Genomic DNA, 22,766 nt, shown 5'->3' on the forward strand with positions numbered 1-22,766 from the left:
ACATCTGTCTCTGACATCATAGGTCAACATAATAAAATATGAGGCATCACTTTCAGAGCAGCCAGTGTATATACATATTTGTATAATTACATGTACAAACAGATACACAAACAATTTTTCTTATTCTATCAAGGCTGGAACACAAATTAAGAAGCTTAGTGCTTCTTGTGAGCGCTGTCCTGACAAGATGCCAAATCAGCAGCTCTAATTGAAGTGCGCTTTGCCTCTCCTAGTGTCACTATTATACTCATTTCCCTCTGTGTGGTGACAGTAATGAAAAGATAGTGGTGGTAAATATCCAAAAGGCTGTTTACAGGAAAAACTCACCCAATGGAAGCCTTCAGTCTGCTGGAAATTACTGAGGTAACCTCCACCAAAGAGCAATCTCCAAGAGATACTGCCTTAGTGGTGGTCAGCCCTTAAAAGAGGTCTAGAGGAGGTGGAGTCAAGCTCCACCCCTTCTGGGAGCACAGCTAAATTACTCTCACCTGTACTCCCACAGCTGACCTGACACTTGCCTCAGTTGATTAATCAAAGGTTCAGGCTGTGATTATCAATTTCCCATGGGTGTCTTTAATAGTTACTATCCCAAAACTTTATAGTTCAAGTAGTGCAGCTATCAGCATGAGCCAGCATTTCTCCTGCATGCTACCAGAACCTGGAGTGGTTGTTTCCATTTACAAGATTTAAGATGCAAGGTCCGTGATGGTGTCCTGAGGCATTTGTTTAAATCCAGCTACTTTTTAATAAGTAGAAGTTCAACAGAGGGTTTAGCAGTTTGACCTAAGCAGTTCAGCACTTGAATCTCATCATTTTACTGCTGATCAGACAGGAAAAGAGGGAACAAGTGGCAAAACTGTGGGAAGATGAGAAAAATACCCACTGTGCAGACATGATGATACAGCTCCCCAGTGGATAATGAAGGTATAGGTGAAGGTCGACATATGACAGAACAGGAGGTCCTTAACTGTGTTCCCCGGAGGTCAGTAGTGGGTCTGGTCATGTTCAGTGTCTTCATCTGCGACCTGGATGGAAGGATAGAATGCACCCTCAGCAGTTTTGCTGATGATAATGAAGCTGGGAGGGGTGGCTGACACACCACAAGGCTGTGCTGTAATTCAGCAAGATCTGGACAGGCTGCAAAGTTCAGTGGGGAGGAACCTGATGAGGTTCAGCAGGGCCAAATACAGAATCCTATACTTATGGAGGGATAACAGCTTGCATCAGTGGGGGCTGACCTGATAGAAGGGAGCTCTGCAAAGAAGGACCTAGTTAGCCTGGTGGACAACAGGTTAGCCATGTGCCAGCAGTGTGTTCTTTTGGGCAAGAAAACCAATGCTATCCTGGGATGCATTATAAGGAGTGTGACCAGCAGCAGAGATAGAGGTAGGTTATCCTCGTCCTCTACTCTGAAGCCACATCTGTAGTACTGTATTCAGTACTGGATGCCCCAGTTCATGAAAGACAAGGTTCTCCTGGAAGGAGTCCAGCAGAAGGTCACTTAGTGAGCGGCCTGGAGCATCTCCCTTATGAGGAAATGAGAGAGGTAGTAGATTTTCCTCTAGAGATATTCAAACCCCAGCTGAACACTTTCCTTTGTAACGTAATGTAGGGAACCTGCTTTAGCAGGGGGGTTGGACTAGATGATCAGCAGGGGTCCCTTCCAACCCCCCCGGTCCCCCTCCACCCCCCCCCCCCCCATGATTCTGTGAAGGGCAGAGATATTAAAAATGAAAGGCCCGAGTGAAGCTGCTCTGCTGCTCTGAGTACTCATACACTCTTTGAAATATTTTAGTTCATTCAAAATCTGACCTTAATTAGTAGCAATAATAAAACTGTGGTATTTCTTCATGACTTTAAATTATTCTCTCTACCCAAGAATGCTAAGTATTGCAAAGAATGCTGCAAGGGTGGGTAAAAAGCCATCTACACCTCCCAGTCTGTATGTATGATGATCTGATGTTGTATTAGTATTTAATTTTCTTGTGCTAATCATGCACCCAGCGTGCTTTCTTCATCTGTGAAAACGTATGATTTCTGTATTAATCTTGAAGCCCCCACACACACACACTATCCCTTCTTACAAACACCACGCCAACACAGAACACATATTCTTGCCTCTGAAATCAGAGTATATAATTGTGTACAAAACCACATATTTGATGACTAGAATAATCTAACAGAAAACTTTGCGAACAAAAAGTTACTATGGTGTGCTGTTAATGATCTTTCTTTTGCTTTGACAGCATCTATTAACATAGAAGTGTTCTTACTTTAGCTCTAACTCAGCTTGTTAATTAGAGGATTTTCCCCCTTTCCTTGAAGTATTCACCTCTTCCTTTGTAGTGGCTGGAAACTATTTGTTCAATTTCCGTGTAAGAAATGACACTGATCAAAAGCTGTTTTCTTAAATATATAATATCATTTTTGACACCACCGTTTTAAGAAAAAAGTAGTATTTGCAATTCTTTCAGATACATATTTGCTCAGCTAATTTTGGTGATGGATTTTGAAAAGATTAGAACCCTTATCAGTAACTGAAAGGTTATGGCAGAGGAAAAATTGGCTAGAAATTTTCCCACTTTCAGAAAATGTAGTGTGATGGTGTTACCTTATTTCAGTAGTTCTTGCCCCTATGTGGAAATAATAAATTTGTGTGCTTTCTTTGTTTTTAGGAAATGTGGTTTATTTATTTCTCATAATAGAGCTGGAAGAGTTTGAGCAATGAAAAGATTTAATTCCTGTCTTGTATTCAGGAGAATTTCCTGCAGCATGTGTGCTGCCTCTTAGGCATCTCCCATAGCATATCCATGCCTTCAAGCCACTGAAGGCTTGGCTGGAATCTGGTTTTTGCTACAAAATCCCCATTGTGTACTATGACTTTTAAGTCTTTGAGCCTGTGCCTGCAAAACAGCTGGGCAGTCTTAGAGAGATTTAAGGGCTTTAGGTTTAATACTGGACAATGTGCCCCAGCGAGCTAGGGAATAAGAAATACCAAGCCCAAGGAGTCCCATGGAACCTTTTGCTGGCACTTGCTCTGAGGCCCCAATTCCATACTTTCTCTTATCTTCCACCCTACGGCTAGGAAAGCATTTGAGAAAGGGAATTCTTGCCATTGGAAATAATAACTTGGAAATATCATTTTAACTCCTCTGACATCTTCAGAAAAAAAGTGAAAGTCTTTCCTAAATTTGACACAAAGCCAAAGCCTTTGCCTCCTTGATGCTGTCAGTGGGTGTGGAGGCAGGAAAAAAGCTTGTATTGATTGCAGAAGGTTAACCGCAAAGGGGCTGTGAAAATATATTTTTTCACACAGCTTTAAAAAAAAGATGTGGGCTTCAGACATGCTAAAATGTTGTTTTGAAGTTGTAAGCTGTGTCTAATGGCTTTAGTAATACTGCTGTGTAAAGTTGGAACTCCAGAAGTTATCCAATGCAAATGCAACAGAGGAGCATAAGAAAATATATTCTTTATGTATGAAGTGTGTTGTCATCTGTTTTTATAACAATCTGCTTTTATCAGTTGATTAGATCCAGTAATCCAAAAATCCTCTTACAAAAATGTGGACAGTCTACCTCTGGAAACAATGTGATTTGATATATTTCATTCACACACACTTTTTATCTATGATACAGTCGAAGCATAATTTTCATAACTCAAAGTGCACACACACAGATTTTTATCTAATAGGGTCTATTTTAAAAGTAACACAGGTTTCTTTAGTCCTGTTCAATGTTTCCCAGTATCACCTGTAAAAATGTTCTTATCTGATACTGGAAGTGATCTCTATCAGTTCTACTTCATAAAACTTCTAGAGCTTTCATTTTCATGCACTTTCACATTCTTCATGACCAGTGGTATTGATATGCCATATAACAGCCTATCTCTAGGATGACTGCAGTAAATAAGCAGTATGAAAAATATCTCAGATTGATCTGGTTTTTCCTGCCCAGTTATCTATGTTCAAATTATTAGGTAGTTCCCATGGGCATAAACATGGCCAAGAAAGATGCCTTTGAGAAGCAGTGCAGAACATTCTGGATGAACATTGACACTGAGGGAGAGTTGGGTAAGCCCAATTTTTAATAGACATACAAGTACTCTCTCTTGTGAAAGGAGTGTGAGACTAGGAGGATCGCCTGCGGTCATCTAACCCTGTGAACCAGATTACACAGGGTTGCCCTGGCTAGTTTGTGGAGGTCTCAGCTTGATTATTGCTACCTGAGTGCATTCTGATGCAGACCCTGCTGGTACCATCATGATCACATTTGCAAGCTTATATTTCAGTATAACACAACTCCGCTGTGCTCCACATGAGCTGGTCTAATCTGTACCAACAGATCAATATGGCTGTGTGCTGTAGCCTTGATGTGGTGGTTTATGTGAGCTGCTTACCTGTGTGTACCAGGGTTCTCTGAGCAGCTCCAAGGCCCACTTCTCACATGCAAATAACTCCCAAAATATCCAGGACATTTTAAATGGCTAGTTGCGAGCTGCACTGCCTGGTAAGCTATGAAGAACAGCTTCTGCAGCATTGAATACAAACATGTCTCTCACAACAGCTTTACTCATTCACATGCACCAACAGCAGATACCACTCTCTAAAGAAGCAAATTGATCACACTGAGCACTTGACTTCTACAACCTAAGAAAAATTGTTTTTTCTGTTTATCCAAATGCCCCCCACCACACTGCTAGCAAAGGAAACAGATGTGCTATCATGTACTTCTTCAAGACAAGAATCTTCCATCAAAAAAAAACAGAGACAGACAAACACTGAGTCTAGAGAATTGAGGTACAGGCATGGGATAGAGAGGCGAGCAGTTTCCCAGGGAGTAGCAAAGAGCTCTGAAAATTAGAGAATGGAACAGCAGTGTTTTATGAAATGTGGAACAAAGAATTCATGGGTTTAGGGCAAACCAACAGAAGCAAAAACTGAAGGTGGATCTTTGGTTAGAATATTGGCAGCATATCCCTTTGGCTTATGCTCCTTCTATTAAGTACCGGCTTTCAGGAAGGAAATTAAGCAGTTTGGTAACTTTGGTTTGGTAGTATATCATATAGCACCAATAAAACTGTAATGGGGGAGGAACACCCATTCCTAAAACAAAAGCATTCCCAGCTAATGAAAACTGTGACAGAATCATTACCACCACAGGGGTTCTGATTATATCTGTTGATACAAGATTGATTTTTCTTGGCCAACAATCAGCTGCCATCTCAGAAAACAGCTCGCAGCCCTATAGCCCACAGGGGGTTATTTTAGAGCCACTGACCTAGGCGATACCATTTGGTTTACTGTTTTCTTGTGAATACTCCCAGACTTTTTGGTGCCTGATTAAGTATAGGACTAGCCAACAACAGCCAATGCAGGTCATAAAACACAGTAATAGAGGATTTCCATTTCAGCTGTGACTCTGTCCTGAATTCAGGACAACTGCCTATGAAGCAGTAGAGTTAAGAGTGTTTATGATTCAGGAAAAATTTTGAGCCCATACAGTAGTTGCAGCTTTTATCTCTTCATCTTTGATCTTCTGTATATTCTACGTTACATCATTTTCTCCCTTCTCACTTTCTCTCTGAAACAAAAGATTTATGCACAAATTAGGAACTTTAAACAAATATAGTTTGTTTGTAGGGTAATAAAATAAATTTGGGACATTTCAGCTCCATCATTTCTCAGCAAACACAGTGAATTCCATCCTGGCTAACTCCTTAGACCAAACTTTTTATTTCACTTTTCTTAGCACAGTGTGTTCTTCTGCACTTTCTCTTAATGTCTGGCACTGCTAGACTGGAACTGTGAGTGTGAATGCTAATATCCCCTTTGTCTTAACACAGCACTAAATGAATTTGACAATGCTGTCTTCCAGCCAACGCAGAAGTCAAACTGCACAAACTTCATCTTGTGGTTTGACCCATTGGTTAAACTCAACAAAAAATCTGAAAGGAAATCCCAGATTCATTAAAGCTCTCAACAAAATTGTGCGTTATTCTGAGGTTTAAACATAGTTGAGGAAAGTAAGGATGAACTTATTCCTTTTAACTACTCCACCCAAGCTCAGTATCTGAGGAGATGCTAAGTGAGCATCCTTCTGACTTGTGCTTTCCATTTTTTTACCACGTATGGAGTTCTGCACAAAGAAGTAAAAGCAAAACTGCTTTTCAAAGCTGTATTGCACTGTCTTTAAAACCTAAATTCAGACTCTAGAACTGTTGTTCCTTACAGATTCATAGTAAGATCTTTCCTAGTATCAATTCTCCTTACAGATACATAGAAAGATCTTTCCTAGTATCTTTAATTGCAACTTCCCATTACATTTCAAAACTTTATCATCAAAATACTTCCTGTCACCCCATAGCAGCAAAAGTATTATCATCTTACAGATAAAGAGCCAAGGCATAAAATGATTACATCTCACCCACTGCTACAGCAGAATTTTGAAACACAGCCAACTTTCCTCCCACACCAAAGGACAGCATTTACACAGATGCTAGGAACCTATATAATAAAAACTTAAAACAGCATGTTAGGAAAGACATCTGGTATGATTGGTTCAGCCACATGTAATGGATTGCATGAAAGACTTATGAATTACATAAAAGACCAATGAATTACATGAAAGAATGATGAAATCATAGAGCGTACTGTGCTGAGTTCCATTAAAAGTGTATCTGCTTCATAGTAACTGATGGCTCAGAAAGGCAGAAGCTTGACAGCTTGTTGTTTAAACAGCAGTAGATAAATCACAACTTGGGATACTCACAGAATCAAAGCATGGTTCAAGTTGGAAGGGGACATACTTTAACTTGGCAGACTGTTGAGGGATTTTTGGAACAAAAGGGACATGATCTCCTTCAGCTGAGCAACCCAAGCTACCAGACTGAGGACTATAAGGAACTTCCATAACCTTGTCATTGGACTGACCTTCAGCGACCGATTAGAGGAACTAAGTCAATGCTGCAAACAAAAATATTTACACCTCCAGGATGCAGTTTGCAGAACTTCTGACCGCATGGAGGGGGGCTCAGGATTGTTATTCTAGAAGCTTTCCACCAATGAGTGGACCAATAGTCTATTTGCTATAAAAGTACGGCTTTTCAGGCAATAAAGGAAGCATGATTTAACCATATTGGTGTATGTCATGACTTCGGCCGTCTGATCCAATGACAGCCAACCACATGAGGAGTTTCTGCTGTGTTTCTCCAAAATCTATGCCCTATTCAGATAGCCAAGCTACTAGCCCTGCCCAAGTTACCTGAGCCAGGTGAGGGTAGCAAGGATGTGCCAGACCTGACATGCCTGGGCACTTCTAGCATGGTTATATCAGTTCTGGTGCTGCCCAGGCCCACTGGGGTAATTACACTGGGGTAATTTCTTGTAGTGAGGAGCCCAAAACTGAGATGTGGCCTCATCAGAGCTGAGTACAGGGGCATGATTACCTCTCTGCACCTGCTGGCCACACTATTTCTTATACAGGCCAGGATGCCACTGGCCTTCTTGGCCACCTGGGCACACTCTCAGCTCATGTTCAGCCCAGCATCGACCAACACCCCCAGGTCCCTTTCCTCGTCACAGTCATAATGCAGATATTAGAGATGATTTGGCCTGTTGTTGTGGAATAGGTTAAATTAGATACCTGTTATGGTTCTTCCTCAACATGAAATACATAAATGTTTGTACTTGACAGATATATATGAATGTCCAGTTGCATGTCCCTCTCACAGTGCATCCTGGAGATACACTGTCAGCCTCATGCTGACATATCCCACAGTGTGTGGCTTTCAGCCACAGACCTTTGATACTGCTATTTAATAAAATATGTAAAAAAGAAAATATTAAGACAAAACACAGAAAATTAAACAAATCAACTTTCCTAAGCATGTGTGACTCCTCTGAGTCACTGTTTTACAAATAAATAAGGGCTTATGAAGGAGCATAGCAGTAGTCTTAATGTCAGCACATAATCTTTTGAGGAGAAAAAAAAGACACACAATTCAGTCCTGTTAGCATATGTTGTATAAGGTTGTTTTTCAGTCATGTCAGGCATTATCTGATGTAACAAGTTCTGTCAGCAGCGTGATGTGGCAGCACAACATGGTATGACAGAACCTCAAAGAAGGTGATTGTTTCAGGTCTGTTTTGTTTAGAAACACTATTTTTTCATTGGTTCCTTACTTTGAAATAGTGCCAGGCTGGTGCAGACTCACATTGCTGGAAGACACAGATATTTTTGCCATGCTGTCAAGAAGTTCCTTCTAGACAGATGCTGTAAAGTTTGCAGGATTGTCACACGTGTCTCATTAAATGAACTGACATGCTGAGGTTGCAACATAGGTTACTATTTATAGAGCCTTACTGCTTCAGGTATATATATCAGATGGTGCCGAATTCTATGCAGTTATCCATACATTTCAGAGCTGTAAATTTGGGCTTGGAATATAGTAATTTTGTAGAAAGATTTGAAAGGGTGAAATACAGTGAATGGAGAAAAAAGGAGCTGTACTGTTTGTGACTACCATCTTAATGCTCTGTTTTGCATACAGCTGCCCATTCATTTTGATACTGAATTCTCTTATTTATCCCATCTAAACTAAAGTCTTGCCTGATGTCACTGTATTGTATTTGGTCCACTGCTGACATCTCACTCCATGCCAGCAAAAGTGATCAAGTATTTACCAAGCACCATGCTTATGTCCTCATTCTCACAGTAAAGCCTTCAGGGCAAGCTGCAGGAGTAGAGGATAAGGTTAAAATAATACAAGGAAGTATTAAGTATTAACTTTGATTCATTTGGATAAAAAAGAATGCCAATTCTTTAGTTGTCCAAATAGGCCACCTTATTTCTAAGTAGAGTACAAAACAAAGGAGATATCACATGAGACATAAGTGGGAGAATATGACTGCCCACTTGCCATGATGCTTCTCTAGAAAGGTATATTATCATTTATCAGGACAGGAAAAATTAAACTCACTGAGACTCCTTCAATCAAATAAAAACTAAATGTAGCATTTTTTCCATCAGTATATCAATATGACTTAGAAGAGGCCCTCTGCAGTGATTGAGAGATGATCTAGATCTTCACATTTTAAGAAATACCAATTCAATTTCACAAAATAAATCTAATTACCTAGAAGTGATTAACTGCTGCCTTCACACTAGTAGGTTAAGAAGTTCTAGACTGAATTATATATATAAAATACCTTCAAAATATTGCAGGCAATTGAGAATACAGTACAAAAAAAGTCAGAATAAAAGAGAGAGATGTTATAGCTGAAATAAATGAAAGAAAACATATCATAGGTAAACACAATATACATCTAATAGGCATGGTAATTAAGATCTACATCCATAACATTACTCAGTTCCAGTACAGACTTGAAAAATGCACAGGAAAGAAAAACAAAATAAGGAAGAAGTTTAAAAAAAAAAAAAAAAAAAAAAAAAGAGGAAAAGCCCTACAATTAGGAAAATTATAGCAGCCAAATTTTATCTGAAAACTTCTCCCATCTCCCTCCACCACATTCAAAGCTGGCTGAAGAACTATGGATATTTCTATAATTGGCCAAAAAATGTTAGGAGTATATGTTAGGAGTATTCAGTATTTCAGTATTCTTAATTTCACATCTCTTGGAGTAGCTTTTGTAAGACTTCTTATGAATCAGTGCAGTTTAGATAACAGTTGATATGCTATACTGAAACATAAAAATAAAACAGCACAAAAATTCATGTGACAAAAATATATAGGCAACTTGCTGAGATTTGTACAAAACAAAATAGATGAGAGAGGTCATGTTATGCTCTGCTTCATGTCAGTTCTTCCATCTTTACATGAAAAACATTACCTGTCTCTTTAATATATTGAGATGTGGTTTATTCCATGTCTTTATTTCTAAATATAGAAATAACTAAATTAAGTGAATCTTTTGTTTCCTGTTGCCCTTTGAAGTCCTCAGCACTCATTGGAGCCAAGGAAGCCTTTCAAAAGCTGCTCTATGTACAGTAACAGTTATTAATCTAAATTGCATTGATAGTTCAGAGGAAGACCAAAGGGGAATTAGAACCTTTGCCTTCTTTATGCAGCCAGCACTGCACCAAATACAGTATAAAAGAGCCATACCAGATCCTTACTTACATCTGGTTGCTTTTTCTCAAAGACTTTGAGAAACAATCATTTGCCTTATTTTTCAACATAGATATGATTGTTAGAAAGTCTTATCTATAATTTTTTTTTATGAGCTTGACATGTTGTTCCCCTTATAGTAGGTCACAATGATGCTGTAAAAGGTGATATTACAAATTTACAGTTTTTAGAGGAAAAAGGAAAAAAAGGAAAAAGGGGAAGGGAAAAAAGAGAGAGGGGGAAAAAAAAAAAAGAAGAAGAAGAAAAAGGAAAGGACAAAAAGGAGGGGGGAAAAAAAAAAAAGGAAAAAGCAAGTGAGTGCAGCGTACAGTGGGAATTGACTATCTCTTCCTTTGGGATTCTGTCACTGCAGCTCCAGGGGACAAATGATCATTCCTCAAAGATGACTGTTATCATGATCTGCAGGGTCATACAGGGTCTTTGCATCAGGGAGGGTTTACCCCTACTGAATTTAGCACTGGAACTGAAAAAGGGCTTGGTACTCATCCCACTGTACAGGAGCCAGATAGAGCATCTCAACAGCAGGCTGGTTGCCAGATGCCTCTTCATCACATCCAGAAAAGATTATTTAAATGCATTAGCCATAACATAACAAGATGGAGAACCTCTTGAAACCACTCCCATTACACATTGCACCACATCTACAGATGAGGCTCAGCAATCTCCTGCAGTATCTCTTACATTATATTCATCTGATATCAGTACAGTGCCTCCACTTTCACAAGATGTTATGGCAGGAATTGCTCTTACCATCCAAGACAGACCCTCAATGCTCTAGAAACTATTGGTCTTAATTACATGATATGATGATCAAATATGTTTTCTTTTTTAATCACAGTTTGGATGATTTATTTTATATACATTTAATCTAGTGGGCAAGTATTTTCAAAAGTAAATAAATTAACTAATTCTTGAAAAACCTACACAACACAATTCCACAATCTGCTTACAGTGCATTAATCAGCTTGCAGTGTATGCAACTATTGATATGCAATTTAATCTTGTAAACTGTCCACAACTAGACATTCATCTTCGGGGATTCCATATTGGGCCCTCAGTCTAAGTATAAAATCCACTGCTTTGTGAAGCAGGGAAAAATTAGTTCAAGACTGTCCTTCTTAGTCACCTGAACTACAAACTTGAAAAAATATATCAATAATAGCTGCAGTTAAAGGTAGAATCACTGAGGTGGGAGCAGTGCTTCAGAGCAGATAAAAACAAGAGGGAAAAAGCAGATGCTAACATCAAACATAGACCAATGCACTGGCTTTTTTCACCCAGGCTGAACACATTTCCAGACAGTCTGGTAATGTTTGCAGTGGTCTTAAGGGAAGGACTGCTAATGGAAGAACGTTCATCATAACCATACAAACCGAACTGAAACAACAGTGATGTTAGCAAAGTTAACAACAGTAAGTAACTACAAAGAATGTGCTGTAGGCAAAAAAGCATCAACCACTACTATGGTAGGAATAAAACACTTTAAAATATCCCACTCCTGCCAGAAGGGAGGCAGTGCTTTAATAATACATCTGGCCCATCCAGTGAGCTGGTGGCACTCCAGGAAATTGTATTTAAGAAAGAGCAAAACACCAGACAAACAGAGAAAGAGTAAGAAAAAAGCAATGTGGGAAACAATTCTCAAGTCAGAGGAGGGAAAAACAGGTGCTTAAGGTGGAGTCTCCTGCAAAAGTGCAGCCCTTGGAGGACCCACACATGAACAGGGGGTAGAAGAGGGAAGTGGTGGCAGAAAGGAGCTGCTATGGACTGCCCACAGGTTCCATTCCTCTGCACTGCCCAAGTAGGGGAGAGGTAGAGGAGTCTGGAGAGAAGTCAAGCCTCGGGAAAAAAAATGGGGAAGGTATTGTCCTGTTTTGATACCTGTTTCGCACTGTCCATGTCCATTTTAATTGGCAATAAATTAATCTTCCCTAATACATTTTTTTCTGCCAATGATGGCAATGGATAAGGCTTTCCTTGTCTATATCTGGACCCATCAGGTTTTTTTATCCCACCCTCTCACTCTGTCCTACTGAGGAGGGGGAGTGACAGAACAGTTAGGTGAGCATCTGGCTGCTGGCCAAGGTTAATCTACCACAACCTGTATTGAAGTCATTGTATCCAAGAAGAATAAGGATTCAGTTAGAGCCCAGAAATCCAGCTGATGCTACTAGCACCTGCAAAGGCATGAGTCTTACTAATTTTCTGAGTAAATTGTAAGTTACACAGCTGGAAAAATAGTTCTGTCTAAGTTTTGAGGTAAAGAGATTACAGCCAAACCAGCTCAACCAGCTCATTTCCCTCCGCTCACATCCCAAGAATTATTACTTGAAATTGAGTTGAAACATCTTATTTCTGAAAAGAAAACAGTGATCTATGAAGAGTCCTGATTTTTGCTTTGGTCAGAGATGCCTCGTGAATTGTAACACGCAGAACAGACATGCTCTTCTCTTGTCTTGTCAGGGCTTTCATTTGATATTCACACAGGTGAACCACTTATATGCGTGACTTGATTTGTTACCTTGTTGAAGGTTTAAAAACAAGTTACAGCCCTTTAAACAGCTGCTTTACCTGAGTCCCAATCAATAAGCAGCAAACAGTGTCTTGTAATGTTTGCTTTAAAAATTTTTACTTAAATACCTGTTACCCTATTGTGAAGGTGAAGAAAAAGGTGCATAAATCTTCTAGGGACAGAGAATACAAGAGACAAAGTGCAAAATGTGAAGACAGACAGGAACTAGAGGAAATAAATTCGCAATGTAATAATGAGACACTATACAGTTGAGACCAGCACAAATGATGAGATTTATCAGAGAAAAATTGCAAAAGCTCACCACTTTATTTTAGAAAAGGACTATGGGTATCAAAACCTCAGAATTTATTATCATGATGAACATCATACAGAAGGCACTTCACATGTCTTTTCATGTAGGGAGGATAGTCTTCATATCAGGGCAATGTGCATTTCAAACACAATATTCATTAATTTATCTTCATTAGAATAAAGTCAAATGTACACAAATGTAAAATATCAGAAAAGCAGTACTGGACATGAGTTCATACTAAACATACTCTCCTTTTTCATATTCTATATCCAGGTGGAGCTAAAAGATCTTTACTCAATCCAACTTTTCATATTTCTGTATTTTGAGGTCCCAAGTACAGGAATGATTTTTCAGAGTCCTTATTTTTTGCAGAAATCATCACATAGAGTTGACTTGCTAGGTAATCTTTTCCTGCCAATGTGTCTATCAGGCCATAACAGGAACTGACCCTGGTCCATGCTAGCAGGATGGTTTTCTCTACCAGACTCATCTGCAAATTAAAATCTTCCTGTATCTTACTTCAGAACTGCATTCCCTTGTTGCTGGCACATACTCTGTCCTACGGTGCTGCTGACCAGCTTTCGCAATTGTGTACAAGAGCAAGGCCAGAGAGTCACTTTCTGCAGACCAAAATAATAATAATAATAATATATTTCAGGAACTGTAAGTTCCTGGGTATAGGGAAGTGGAGCAAGAGGGCAAAGCTGTCTGCACAGTCCATGGAATAAATGAGAGGAGCCTCAGGGCTCCTAGAGGCAGTTCTAGCAGAAGGAGCTACCCACACTCTGCCCCCTTGCACCAATGCCCCATAGAAGTCACAGCTCAAGACACCTACCTCTCTGGAAGGAAAAGCCTTGCAACAACCACAACATGAGATGCACGTTTCAAAATTGATCTCTGGTTGCACTGTGTGCCTGGCTTCTGAGTGCCTTACACTCTGCAGACAAACAGTATTGTACTTTGTGAAAGTATGCAAAATGCATGCCTCATTAGACGCTCAATTCTGCAGCGTGCTCAGGGCCCCTTTGCCTCAGATCAGGTGCTCAGCCACTCGCAGAACTACCCTTGGTGATGCTCTGTGCTAGCTAAAGACATCAGCATCATTACACTCTGTACAAAGTGCACTTGTCATAATGAAGGAAGAACCAAAGTTCTGTGCTGCAAATTGGCAGTTTTCTGACCTGCAAACTGTAAGCCATGGATGAAGGCTTTCTGAAGTTTGTAGGAAAAAGAAGCCTCGTTCCAAAAATAAGACAACATGCAAAGCAACACTGACAGAAACAAGGACAGTGAAAATGAGAAATCAGGTTCCTAAGGATCTCAAAGCAGCTTCCCCAGCAGCTCCGCATCTGTGTTTTTCACAGTTCAAGTTTACTGTGAACAGCTGAATTTCCTGATTCTCCTTCATAATTTATGTCTAACAAGGCATTCATGTAAGGATTTCTGATCATCAGTTTACCCTTTAATAAGATATGATTTTTGGGACCTGTACCTACCCAATTGTGCTTTGCCAGGCTGAGATACTTTGCACAGCATTATTACCTGCTGACAGGGATCACCATGCAGTGACAGAGCAAACGGCAAGGCAGCAGAAATCAAGAAAGGACTGAAAGCAGATAGATCTGAAGGGTGAAAGGTTGCATCTGGTCTTCAGTACTTCCAGATTGTTGTTTCAAAATGCATGTAGCTTGTTTGTAATTGGAAGCGTGAGGTGTTTTGAGTCTGGCTTGTTTTAATGATTGTCAGCTATACTGAGTATATTTTTAAAGCAGAAAGCAAAACACAGTGATCATTAGTGCCTCACTTACTGGCACTGGAGGCCATTAAATAATTAGCATTTTCCAGTCTGCAGAGCTGCAGTACTGGCATTTCTGTTAGTCTAGGTACAGTAAGAGAAGCTCAATAACATAATAAAATGTAATGAGTTTGTAGCAGAGTCTTTTCCAGATCTGCACTACTGGTAACCTTAGATGGTATGGCTGTATCACTAATAGATGGCAAGATGGCTGCTTTGCAAAAGAGCAGCAGTTCTTTATTTAGAAGTGACTCCCAAACACAGGAGTTCACTCGTGAGGATTTTTGTGAGTTGCTCTACTTCTTTGTAACAGTACAGACATAAGCTAGAATGAAATAAAAACTGAGCCAAATTTACTCCAGATCTGAATTTCGATTTTTAATATATCTTCATGATTTCTCCAGTTTTACTTTCTTGATACCACTTTTCATTCTTTGATCTTTATATTATTTAAGGTTGAAGTATTCACATTTTAGACCCATTTTCTCTTCATATTTCAATTTAAAGTGAGTCTAAGACCACTTCTAATTAACTGTGCTATTTTTTCCACCATAGCAAGAAACAAAGCTGAAATTTCCAAAAGAAACAGATGCTACTTGCTTCCCAGGTGCTAGCTGGAATGCAGTGTACATTGGTTACTATTTTTTGTTGCAGTATCTAAGGCTTAACAGCGAGGTTGTTATCTGCCTATAATTAGCACAACGACTTTACATTTCGCTACATTTTCTTCACAGATTTGTTCCACAACTAATTCAATGGAAAGTAATTTGAAAGCGACAGAAAGTAAGGTGCTGTTTTCCAGTTGCATCTGACTATAGTTTTGTTGTTTTTTTTTTAAAGAAGGAAACGTTATTTGTCTGTCCGCACATCTCTTATCCAACCCAATTGGAAGGACCAGCACTGCCGCTGCCTTTACAGCTACTAGCATTGGAGGTGACACATCCTGCTCCACAGCTCCCAGGTCATCTCCCTATGCAGTAGGAAGGGAACAGAACTCTGCCTGTCCTGTATAGGGACACTCACAGCTGCACTCGTAGGCTGCATCAGCCTGGCAAACAAGCATTAATTACTGTGTCCATTTGTATGCTAAATCTAACTGCATTCTGTCTGAGGAGAAAATTGCATAAGAAATCAATAAGCTGAAGGAAAATGGCTATAAAAATACAGTTCTTTAAGTGGAAGGAAAGTAAATTGCCCATGTTGCTCAGGTAGTTTTGGATTTGTTGCCTGTTTCCATATGAGAGATTTCCTTCCCAATAACTTAAGACTCAGAAATTATTGTTAGTCAGTGTAAGCCTAAAAGTCTGATGCATTAATCTTTATACACATTCCCTTCTATTGCCTCTTGCTTTATTTATGGAAATCATTTTGCTAGAGTAATACCATAAGCTATACAACTTGTTTTCATGAGGAACTGAAGTTTTGAAAAATAGCTCAAAATAAAAATAGACATGAAATATAATTTGGAAGGCATCGCATAACAATTACAAATATTTATTACCCATAGTAAATATTGCCCTGGTTTCTATGTAGGTGAAGCTTTTTAATACTGCAACAAGCCACTATTTATATCTCTTCTCTGTCATTTAAGAGTTGAAAAGCTCTCAAGTGCCTCTTCCTCTCTTAGAGAATTCACAAGCCACCCATATCTTTTAACACGTCACCCATATAAGTAACATTTCTGAAAATGAGCTCTGACTACAAGTAAAAGCTTTGCCCACAGCATAGATAGCAGCATTACTTCTTATAAAATTTAACTAAATATCATTCAAATAGTAACAAAATATAATGTGAAAGGTTATTATTTATGCATTTCTTTAGTGATTCTCTAACTCCTTTAATTTGTTAAAACTCGTAGCATACTCTAAGTTCATGTACCATAGAGGCAGGCATGTCTGGAAGAAAACCACTGAAGGAACAAGTAATGTAAACATCATAGGGCTTACAGTGCCCATTCCATGAACTAAATACAGCAGATTATGAAACATGATAAAGTAAGCTTAGCTTGTCTTGTACCTGTATGTTTGTAGCTGGGTGTGTAAATGGCATCTTCATGTACTAGTGCTGCACTTGCAGGTATAATCAGAGGCAACTGTGTCAGGTATACAATACCTTTGCCTTTACTTGAATGTGGCATTTTATGAAAAACTGACTAAAACCTGATGCTGACATACATACTTGGGGGAAAGAGAAGGAGTAAAGATATTATGAGTTCCAAACAGAACCCTCCATCTAAACTTTCCCCGCTGTCATCCTTCGAAGCATCTCCAAGTTTACTGTTCTTCAAGAGAATATTTTGATCTATTAGATTTGAACATGCTGCTTGGCTAAGGCGCACAGACACCACCCTCAGAAATCTTTTACGTGTAGTCAAGACCTTGTATAGATCTCTGAAAGATCTGTAGTATAAATGATACTCCCTGATCCCTCACTACTGCCTACCCACCAAATAAATAAAGCACTTAAGTTATCACAAAAGTAACTCAAATTTGATCCATGGCCAGCACTTAGGGAAAGGTTTAGAAATAGCTTACTTCATATTTTTCATTAGCAATTCAAGCTTAGCAGTGATTGATCAGAAAGCAGTATTCTAAACATTTCAGCATAAGATATCAGCATCGACATCCAAAGTAACTTGCTTACAATACTTTGGGTAAACAGCTTTGAAAACTCTCTGCAAATTGTTTGCTAATTTTAGTATCAATAAATTAATAAGGCTTTTTATTCTTCATTGGCCTTGCAAAATATTATACAGTAGCTTGTTTCTTCTTCGCTTAGCATTTATTATCCTGTGTGTTACATAAACCTACAGGCCCCAGTGTATGCCATTAAAGGTTGGTGGTAAATACCAGGTAGGTCCCCCAGAGAAGACATGGAAGGTCATCTTAGGCAGGATTTTAAAAACAATTAGATGAAGATCAGTTAGGAGTGACTAACATGGTGATTCTGCAGGAGCTGAACTTAGTATCACTCTGCTGTTAACCCACAAACCACTAAAGACCTGGGAACATTAGAAGCTGCTTATAAAATATTGAGTTTTTACACAAGCAGATAGTGGTAGAAGAAGAGGGAATGGTTTTAAACTACAAGAGAAGAGATTTAGATTACACAGTAAAAGAAAATTCTTTATTCAGAGGGTGGCAAGGCAGTGGAGGAGGCTGCCCAGAGAAGCTCTGGATGCCCCATTACTGCAGGTGTTCAAGGCCAGGTTGGACAGTGCTGGGCAGTCTGAACTGGTGGATGGCAGCTCTGTCTATGGCAGGAATATTGGAACTGGATGGACTTTAGGACTCTTTCCAGCACAGATCGTTCTCTAATTCTATGATAAAATAATTAGGAAAATAAAAAGATAGCATCATCTAAATAAACAATTTCTACTTACATGAGCAACAAATACTTAAAATGGATGTAAACACGTGTAGGGATATACACTCAAATTTCAGTTAGCCTTTCAAATCAAGCCTATAGTTTTCCAGATAAAAGTGCTGCAAGTTTGAGGTTAAACTAGGAGTTACTGTACTCCCATATGAGAACACTGAGCAAGAATCACACCATTTCTGCTGGTACAAAGAGACAGACAGTTTTCAAATGCCGCTGTTGGAAAATACTACAGAGTTGTAGGGGTAGGAGTCTGAATTTTAGTACTAAGTATTTTCCACAGCATGTCTGTCCCTTGCCAGTCATCTGAAAAAAAGTTAGTGGAGTAACCACCTGGGCTGATCACATTTTCTGAGGTGAAGCATTTTAGTGTACATCTCCCAACAAGAAATGTAATCCTGCAGCTGGAGTAATCATTGCCTGTGCTGTGCTTATTGTCTACTCTTTTTCCTCCAAATCTAGCACTCCCCTTTTCTGTGCCCAGCATCCAGCAGATCCTGCCTATCACCTCAGTGACCAAGGAGATAAACCAGTTTGTTTTTTCCAGGCACTGTGCACTGGCCCAGGGATACAATATGCAACAGCTTGTAAACTATCCAACAGACATTTAGGGTATGCAGTTCTTCACACAACTCTGAACAGTCCATTCTGAATGACCACAATCCTATAAAAATAAAAACAACACTGAAGGTGGTCAAGTGGTTGCAGTGCCATGAATTGCAATGAAATGTAATGCTCCCTATTTCAGACCTGTGTTCCTTCTGATACTCCTACTGACTTCTCCAAAATAATTTGATGTTTAAAATTATTTTATAGATATTCTTTACCTTTGATCATTTTCCAGCATTGCCTGATATCAGATTTGAAACAGTTTGGGGTTTGTTTGTACAGCTTCTTGCACACCAGGGTTCTGTTGCATGATGAGGATCAATTCCTACAAGCTACAGTCACATAAATAGTAATTAATGGCTGGAACAGTTTGTACTCATCTAAGCAGTGCATTTGGGCTATACAAACATTTTTACAAATGCATGGCAGCTGGCAAAATACTGGTAAATAATGAATAATACAACTTAGTTAATAACAGAAAACCAAACACATTGGTTTTATTACAAATCAGCTGTTGGTACTTGCAGAAAGCAGTATCTTTCCCCATACTGCTAATTACTTCAAAACATCAAAGGCTTTGGAGCACTCTAAATTTCATAGCTTAATTACTCAAATGGAGAGATTTGCATTTCAGGTAGACAGACCCATTGGAATTAGAGTGCTGTTATCATTTTATTTTTGACACCTAATTACAAATAAGTACTCTAGGTCACATGACTAGTTGCCTCTAATATCTGCTGACATGACACAAGTGCAGTAAAATAAGGGCAAACTCAGCTTAAAGTCATTTATGAGAACTCTCATGTTTTGGCAGAATTTAGGGTTCTGAATATATCTGCAATCATCTTCTGGAAGCAAATATTGTAAGCAAAGATTCTGGCATTTCAACAGCATCTAAACTACTCCATCTTCTCAACGTGCACTTTTACACTCTCTTGTCCCAGTGCCAGTCAAAGTGCACTGTGTTGTACACATGGTTCACGTATGACCACACAGTGCTCTGCTTGATAAGGAAACAAATATTGTACAGGAGCTGTGATTTGGGACACTTTGATTAGTAAATGACTGTACTAGTATGAGCTGGATTAAACCACCTCTCACAGTTGATACTTTTCTATTGTTAATGGGAACAGTTGGCATAATCTCCTAAAAATAAATAAATAAATAAATAAATAAATAAATAAATAAATAGTTGTATAGGCAAACTCCAGTCAAATTGCATTTAAAAACTAGCCCTTCCATTGCATTTAGAGGAACTGCCATTTAGGGATTAGCTACAATTTCATTTGCATGCTGCAAATTGGCAGCCAGCATCCACAGCATGCAAAGTTGATTCATCTTCCTCTGCAATAACGAGTCAGTGGTTAAGCAATGCAAGTTAATTCGAAAGCAACATCTGTTTGCACTTCAAACTTCCAATCATTCAGTTGTGTTTGCTTTTTAACAACAATTTAGCTGTGAAGAGCAGGGGCATTTTGTATAATACTTAAGAATTTGCTTATGTAAAATTCAGAAGAATGACTTGTAAGATTTTGAAGAAAATCTCGGATCAAACCATTGCTTTTACGTTCTCATCTGTATATAAAGGGTATCCATCTAATACAGTTCCACTCCTTGTCTCTTTCTGCGCTTTTGTTAGTCAGACAACATGTGCTGCTTTGCACATGAAAAGCGTGTTTCTGCAGAACTAGTCGTCTTTAGTTCTTCGGGTCTGTACTGATCCGTGGTATAATGGCTTCATTGACTTCTGCGACGAGGCACTACAGCACCGACCAAATTATCTATTTCATGTGATAATTAGATGCTAAAGAGTGCTCGCTGACTAAAAGACAACTTTCGAGAGCTTCACTGGATAACATGATTGCAAGTCCCTATGGTCAAAACAGCATAGATGGATATATTTGCAGGGAGTTTAAAAGAGCTGTGAAAATTTTATCAGCTGTGTGTCTGGATAGCAGCTTCTCATTTTCACAGGCAATACAGAGATTAGAGCAGGAGAGATGCCCGAAGTACAGCAGAGGTGAAGGTGGTTCAGAGGAAATTTATAACTGTAACCTGCAGGGGTGATCTGCGTGAGCCACCACGCACCTTTGCTCATGTTCTTTGAAGTCCTTCTAAAGGGAAATGCTGAAGTAAGGAAGGACAAAACTATAAAGAAGAAAATAAATTTTGAACGCTAACTATTTTTAAAAGTTCTTCAGGCTTCAACCAAGACAACCAGTGGTGACCAATGAATTTATGTTTCTCATTGGCAACATAGCAAAAGGCCCCGATCTTCAGAAAAGTGCTGAACCACCCAGAATATTAATGCGCTAATCTGCTCTCTTGGAAGGCGAGTCAACTCTGCATAAATGTGAAAAAGTTTTAAATGTGTATTTTATTTGAGTTATACACTGTTCTTTTTTATTATAATTTTGTCACAGACAATGTCACAAACACTATTTCTACCAGAAAAGAAAAGAAAAGAAAAAGGAAAAAGGAAGTGTATTCTGCCCTGTAGACCTATGTTTTGAGGGTTCTGTGGACTGCAGAGAATCTCCACCCTGTGACTGTTACACAGATGGGAGGTTTGTGTATTGGATTTTTGTTGGCTTTGTCTTTCTGAGATCACATCATCAAAATGTGGCTAATGAGAAATCACACTGTAGAAAAACTCTCAATCCAGGGAAAATTATGTACGTTTAAAGACAATTATTAATTATGTTATGACTTTAGAACAAGAACCAGTTAGATAAACTCTTGTGTCTCCTTTTCCTCTTCCTAAATGAATAAATACATAAATCAAACTTGTAGTTCACACACACTTCAATTAAAATAAAAAAATAAAAATAGAAAATACAGCTATTTGTACTGTTGAATGATGATGCGTCAGAGAAGCAAACTGACCCTGAGAGGAGTCCATGAGCATGAAACAATTTTTCAAATAAAAGGCCTTTTAATGTCCTTCTCCTTTGACTGTCCCAGAATGCCTTCCCAGAGGAGGAGCTCATCACAGAAACCAGTGCTTAATTAGGCTTCATTTCTGCCTTGTTCTTGCAGTTCACCTTTATAAGCTGAGAGCCACTGCTTTTTGTCAGGTATGCCAGAGGGTGCTGGAAAGCATGTGCTGCATACTCTGTTGCAGATCCTTCCTCAGAGTCAGCAATTGTGCAGCCCTCTCTCCACTCTCACACCCCCCAGGGGTCTTGTAAGGATAGGTAGTCTATTTTTATCTTTTCAGTGCCTATGTCTACCCTAATTAGTTTGAACCAGGCTATATTGATTAGTTTAGATCCCTTTGGTAAGAGGCTTTAGGGCAAGGGTGACCTCCCACCTTCCCAAGTCATATGTGTGTGGGCTCAGAGGCAGTTCTGAGGAATGGTATACATGCTAGACCTGCATTCAAAAATGGCACAGGAAACTAGTGCATTTTTTTTCCTTTTAATCTCTAGAAACCAGACGCTGATTTCTTCCCTTTCACAATGTTTATGCCAGTATAAAAGCCACCAACTTTGCCAGCATAATTCTAATAGCCATAGGCCTGCCTGGAGAAAATGTGTTCCTGAATGCTTCCTCTATGGACTTCAAGATTTTTATGTGCTGTTTGCAGTACTCATAGTATCTCACCTTCTCATTTTCATATCTAGGTTATCATATCTGACACTGTGCTACTAATCATCTAAGCACTATTGACATTTTTCCTGTTGTAATCAATGATTTTAGCCTATCTGCTGGAAAATTTGACTGCTTTTTAAGAGGGACATGCTGCTGTGGCAGAAAACAGATTTGTTGTAATAGGATACCAAAATATGAATGCAAATGAATGGGAAGCTCCAGGGTGGAGAAGATTTTCACTGAAAAAGCTCTGGGAGCCCTGATAAAGTTGCACATGAGGTAATGTTGGTGGAAGCTGATAAGTACAGAGAATGAAGACAAAAAAGAACAAAGTGGGATTGCCAAACAGAAAGTAGATGAAGTTCACAAAAATAAATAAATAAAAAACAAACAAACAAAACAACAATAACAACAACAAC

General features: G+C 39.0%; 1 long non-coding RNA gene across 2 annotated transcripts in view; it reads right to left on the bottom strand.

Moving 5' to 3' along the window:
- Positions 1–504: 504 nt before the first annotated feature.
- LOC107313620 overlaps positions 505–22,766 on the bottom strand; it is a 118,652-nt gene continuing 96,390 nt past the window's right edge. For both annotated transcript variants that reach the window (XR_001555093.2, XR_001555094.2), the window contains exon 3: positions 505–1,025. This is a non-coding gene — a long non-coding RNA (uncharacterized LOC107313620). The remainder of the gene's footprint in view (positions 1,026–22,766) is intronic.

The sequence above is a fragment of the Coturnix japonica genome, chromosome 4 (genome assembly GCF_001577835.2).
Source record: "Coturnix japonica isolate 7356 chromosome 4, Coturnix japonica 2.1, whole genome shotgun sequence".
NCBI lineage: Eukaryota > Metazoa > Chordata > Aves > Galliformes > Phasianidae > Coturnix > Coturnix japonica.